We start from the raw sequence: 6,326 nt of genomic DNA on the forward strand, positions 1-6,326 counted from the left end.
GCTTTTTTTGTGGGAATCCCTTTTGATTTTTATGCTTTTAACGATCATTTTTAGGTGCAACTTGTGTTAAGGAGTTGTTTTAATGGACTATAGTCTATAATGCTGGTTTACCAATTGCTTTAACAAAAGGGCAGCTCCAAAATTGGTCCTTGTGATTTTTAACATGTTAATGTACTTTTTTCCTGGAACCCCTTTTGATTTTTATGCTTTTAAGGATCATAGCATATTGTGTTAAAAGAGTTTCCTTGAACGGACTATAGTCTATAATGCTGTGGTTTTTGGTCCATTGCATAATGAAATTGTTCTTTGTGAATTATGACAAGTTCAAATTTTTTTTTTTTGGAACTCAATGTGATTTATACGCTTTTAACGATTATCTTTAGGTGCTTATTGGAGAAAGGAAGCAGAAAAAAATGCTAGTATTGTTTGAAACGCCAGCAGGCTTTGCACTTTTCAAAGTACTGGATGAAGGAAAGCTCTCTAAAGTTGAGGTACCAAAGTGTTTTAACTTAGTCTTGATTATTGTTATTCATAACTGCATAGTGGTATAAATGCAAATTGATGTTTATCTGTTTGTTTGTGTATTCAGTATTTTATGATGAATCTTTTTGTGTTGCAGGACTTGTCGAAAGAGTTCACGACATCTGATTCTGCTAGAAAGGTTATCTTTCTTTTTATTATGCTTAAAGACTTGAACTTTTAACACATTTTTTAAGTAGAACACTCTCAAGCAATTGTTTGCATATGAAGCCTCTAAGCACATTAAATATGAAAAAGTTCATATCTTTTTTTTTGGTTCGGATGCAGTAAGAGGGGGTTGCAAGAGGGTAATATTTTGTACCGGTGTATATTTAGGTCTTAATTTAAATGTGGTAATATTTTGTACCGTTTTAATTTAGTAGGCATTTGGACATAGATTTGGTTGAAACTTGGAAAAAAGAGTTTTTGAAGTGAAGTTGAAAAATGGATATTTGGAAGTTGAATATGTGCTTTGGACATGCATTTCACTTGAAAAAAAAAAAAAAAAAGTTGAAGTTTATGAGCAGAAAAAAGATTTTTCAGAACATTTTTTTCCAGTCTTGAAACACTATTTTTAAAAACTATCCAAAATATCCATCCAATGTATAACCAAACAATGTTTAGAAAATTCTTTTATTTTTTTATTTTTATTTCAAGTAGGCATTCACCAGAAATCTGGACAAAGTTGGCAGATATTGGTTATTGTATCTGAAGCTTCTTTCCTGTATTCCGTTGCATATTTTTCTCAAGGCTTAATCAGTTGTTTACATTAACTGCAAACTTTGCAAACACGTGAACTTAGCTACAATCTCTCAAAATCAATGAGGACTTAGCCAAGAACACAACACAATAGAAACAAGGGCTCCATATAGGTAGCGCAACTATGGATTTTTGGCCAATGTAGAGATAACTGGGGGATATAGAGAACTTTTGTTTTTATAGAACCCCTGGTTCGACTTAAACTAGTATTAGAATGGATTGGATATATAGGAATCTTATAGTCAACATGATTAGTTTGGATTGGAGGGAAAGTTGATTGACCGACTCACAACATATCACTTGTTTGTTTTTTTGATATATGGATGGGTTTGAGCAGTGGTGGAGCCTGGACTTTCACTAAAAGAATTCAAAATATAAAGAAGTAAACACATGAAGAATCCAAGGGGATTCAACATCTACCGTATATAATTTTGACCTTATAGTACACACTGTACAGTATAATTTTCTGACAAAGAGGGTTCGGATGAACCCCCTTGTGGCCCTAGCTCTGCCCCTGGGTGTGTACGTGATTAGCTTACAATTAGGACAGGACTGAACTGCCTAAATTTTTTCTATCAATTGTTGAGTTGTTTGGCCTCTTTTTACCATTTTGGTTGGTACATAAACAGGTTGTGAAGTTGAAAGCTTTCTCTAAGTTTGAGAAGCACTGTCTGCAGCAACTTTATTGATAGATGCAGCAAAGCACTGCGAAGGTGAAACACTGGGTGTTGCTGATTCAAAGCTTGGAAATGCAATTAAAGAGAAACTGGTCAGCTCCTTTCATCTTCCCATTGCGTCTTTGTCAGTGTTGTCAAAGGCGCACTTAAAGCACGCTTAAGCCTTGAACTGAGGTGCAAAACATGTTGAGCGCTTCGCCTCGCTTAGCGGGCGCTTCAATATCGTCATCAAGGCTCTGAGGCATACCTTTCCTTGCCAATGAAGAGGACACTAAACAATTGATATTTCACTTTATCCTAACTTTTTTTTTTTTTTTTTTAATTTCTTTGTCCATATATTTGTTATTCATGCTTATAATTATTAGTCTTGGACGACACATCATATTTGTATTTTTCTCCATTTGAGCCTTCTTTTCATTAAAGCCCACATTTTATTTGTGCTTTGCGCTTAAAGCCCCTACGAACCTTAGAGCTTTTTGGCACTTTTCGACTTTGATAACATTGGTCTTTGTTTTTTAGTGTCTTCCCATTTCTTTATTGATGTTGATGTGTTGTGATGGATGTTGTGATGGAATTGATGAGAGGGTTGAGAAGTCAGTTGACTGAACTCATATCTGGTTTAGCCACTCAAGATTTGGCTCCAATGAGCTTGGGTTTGTCTCTCAGTCTTTCAAGATACAAGCTGAAATTTAGTCCTGACAAGGTGAACTTTCTATTGTTATAGGTTGTATTATTTCCTAATGTTCCTTGTCTCAATTTATGTGTTATTGTTTAACTTTTGTGGTTAAATTTATGATATTGACCTCCTTACCGTAATTCATAGATTTTATTACTATTGTTGTTTCTTTTACTTTGGTTATTTTTACTATTCTTTTTTTTTTTTTTTTTTTTAAACTGGTACTATTAGGTTATCTTTACTATTCTTTGCTGTCAATACTTTTCTTTTCTTTGATATTTTCATCATAGCTTTTTCTTTTTTTATCTTGTATTTATCAAACCTGTTTTGGAATACGCTTTTCTTGAGTCGAGGGTCTATCAGAATAGCCTCTCTACTCCACAAAGGTAGGGGTAAGGTCTGCGTACACCCTACCCTCCCCAAACCCCACTTGTGGGATCAGAGCATGTTGTTGTTGTTGTACCACAATTCTTATCAGTAAATATGAAATTGAATTTCTGTGTGTAATGACATTTTCATGCTGTTTTTTAATAATTTCAACTTTCATTTTGCTTTGGGAAATTTCTGACTTTTAAACTCAAATGGTGTCATTAGTCATATCATTGTAGAAAGATGAAGTAAAAATGTAGATGTCAGAGAAAGCTACTCAAAAATAGTTTGTGTAAAAATGTCCTAGCATTCCGAATTATTGCACTATGTCAATTTTGTCCAAGTTATTGCATGATGTCAATGTGTTACCATTTGCTATTCGTTCCTCCTTCTATTTTGATTCCCTTTAAGTTGGTGCGCATGGCAAACTGCCTTGGTTACAAAACGGGTGCTGGGGAATAGAGTTCTAGTCTTGTAGATCTTCAAATTGCGGAGCTTATGATTCAATATTTTGTTGCTCTTCTAGGTGGATACAATGATCGTCCAGGCAATTGGCTTGTTGGATGATCTTGATAAAGAACTCAACACCTATGCAATGAGGGTACGAGATTGTACAAGATAACATCCTTTATGCCAAGGCGGTTAAGTTTATGGGTGACCGTGTCAATGCTGCAAAGCTTGATTTCTCTGAGTTGGGAATTTAACTTCTCTCTTAGCTCTTTAAATCGTTCTTTATTGAACTAGAAAGGACAGCACGACTCCCTTCCCCGGTCAACGTAGTATTACTAATAATAATATTACCACTTGCTTGTTGTGGCATAGTGTTGTCAAATTCTGGAGAAACTGACAAAAATGGTCCCTTATATTTGAAGGTAGGTTAAAAAATAGTGCCTTATATGCAAGGAACAGTTTTGGTCCTCTAAGTTTGCCAAAAGTTTTACACTTTTAGTCTCTGTTATATTACTGAACTTTGTCTGGTAGATTTAACGGGAACTATGAAAAATAATCAGCGAGAACTTACATTTAGAGGTATAACTTTTGTAGTTTTTGCAGCTTTTTGAGGTGTAATTTTTACTTCTTTTTTTTTATATATATCTTCTTAGTTTCTAGTGTAATTTTTGTGTTGCGTATTTTAGGATTTGATTAGACTTTCTTGGTGTTTAAAGTTAAAAAAAATTCCATTTTTCCCATCAAATCTGAAAGAGTTCAGTAAATATTTTACAGATTACAAATTTGAAGGACCAAATTTTCTGTCAAACTCTGCTTTTGCTATAACATGATTTACCTCTTTGATAGAAATTAAAATTCATAATCTTGGTATGGTCTTGGTTGTTCACAGATACTTCCGGAAGAGGTCGAGGCAGAACTGAAAGAGTCAGCCATGATTTCAATGGGAACTGAAGTCAGTGATCTTGATTTGGAGAATATTAAAGATTTATGCAGTCAAGTTCTGTCCTTCTCCGAGTACCGGGCTCAGTTGTATGATTATTTGAAGAGCAGGATGAATACTATTGCACCAAATCTTATGGCTCTGGTTGGAGAACTTGCGGTGCTCGCCTTATTGCACACGGTGGCAGCTTGTTGAATCTCGCAAAACAACCTGGAAGTACGGTACAGATACTTGGTGCGGAAAAGGCACTCTTTAGAGCTTTAAACACTAAGCACGCTACTCCAAAGTATGGGCTTCTATATCATGCATCTTTGATCGGTCAGGCAGCACCGAAACACAAGGGTAAAATCGCAAGATCTCTTGCTAGTAAAGCTTCTTTGGCAATTCGATATGATGCTCTTGGAGATGGCCAAGATAGTAGCAGGGGTTTGGATAATCGGGCCAAGGTATGCATTATCAAATGCTCATTTCTACTTATACCATAGTTAAACCTAATTATCATTGCAGTCAATTTTTTGTAGCTCGAAGCACGATTAAGAGCTTTAGAAGGCAAAGAGTTGGGCAAATCAGCTGGTTCTGCTAAAGGGAAACCTAAAATCGAAGTTTATGACAAGGATCGTAAAAAGGGTGCAGGAGCATTGATAACACCAGCTAAGGTACAGTCAAACCTCTCTATAGCGTCATTTCTCCGTATATTTTTTGGCAGCTATAGCGAAATACTCTTATAGATAATATATAATATAACATAACATGAAAATCGGTTGCAAAGAAAACTTGGCCGTTTATATAGAGGATGGTTGTTATAGAGAGGTCTGACTGTTTTTACTTTGTTGATTCTGTTTCTAGCTATTGACTTAACCTCAGTCTGTAGGTTTATTTTTTGGCTGCTATAGTGAAATGCTATTACAGAGAACGTATAATATAACATACATGAAAATTGGTTCCAAAGGAAACATGGTTGTTATACTGAAATGTTCTTATAGAGAGGTCTTATATGTCTTGCTGTTATAGAGAATTCTTATAACATCTCGCTATAGCAACCATCCCGCTCTATATAATATAACATAGTAATGTTATAGAGAACATATAATACAACATAGCATGAAAATCGGTCCCAAAGAAAACTTATTTTTACTGTTTTAGATTTTGTCTTTTTTTACTTTGTTGATTCTATTGAGTATTGACTTACTCTCACTCTGTAGGTTTACAATCCTTCTGCTGATTCTGTTCTCTGTCGTACTGAAAACGAGGAGCAAAAGATGAGTATAGATGAACCCCCGTCTCAAACTGAGGAATCCGAGAAGAAAAACAAGAAGAAGTCTGCTGAAGCAACCGATGGTAATGGCATTGTCGAATCTGAAGAAACGGGGACGAAGAAGGACAAGAAGAAGAATGATGCTGATGGTATTGAAGAAAATGTTGAAGTGGAAAAAAGTAAGAAAAAGAAGAGAAAGCATGGTGATGCTAATGAGGATGAAAGTGACACTGCTGATAAAAAGAAAGAGAAAAAGAAGAAGAAGAAGAAGAAGAAAACTGAAGAATAAGATGCACACAATTTGCATCAACAGTTTTGGTAATTGTGAAGTGAGTCTTAAAATTAGTCTTTTTGCTCTTTTGTAAGGTGACTTTTAGTTTACAGTTAGTAAACAGATTGTTGGGGTGATTTTAACACATAATTTTCATCTTAATATTCAACAACAGATTCTTGTTTCATTTGGAAGACGCTATTCCTTGGCTCTAAATAGTTAGTCATATTTCGCTTATCGAGAGTGAATTTAACTTATTTTTAAGTTAAATTGGATTAGATTAATCCCTTTTAAAATTTAAATTTAGATATTCAAAAACCATATAATAATATGGTGAAAAAATACATCTTAAGATATTATTCAAAGTTCATGTAATATAACTCTCGAGAAGCGAAATGTGATGAGTAATT

The 6,326-nt window shown here is 34.7% G+C and overlaps 1 pseudogene; it reads left to right on the forward strand.

Annotated features, from left to right (window-relative positions):
• The first annotated feature begins 408 nt into the window (after positions 1-408).
• LOC132068049 (probable nucleolar protein 5-1) lies at positions 409-6,112 on the forward strand (annotated as a pseudogene).
• The last annotated feature ends 214 nt before the right edge of the window (positions 6,113-6,326 follow it).

The sequence above is a fragment of the Lycium ferocissimum genome, chromosome 8 (assembly GCF_029784015.1).
Source record: "Lycium ferocissimum isolate CSIRO_LF1 chromosome 8, AGI_CSIRO_Lferr_CH_V1, whole genome shotgun sequence".
NCBI lineage: Eukaryota > Viridiplantae > Streptophyta > Magnoliopsida > Solanales > Solanaceae > Lycium > Lycium ferocissimum.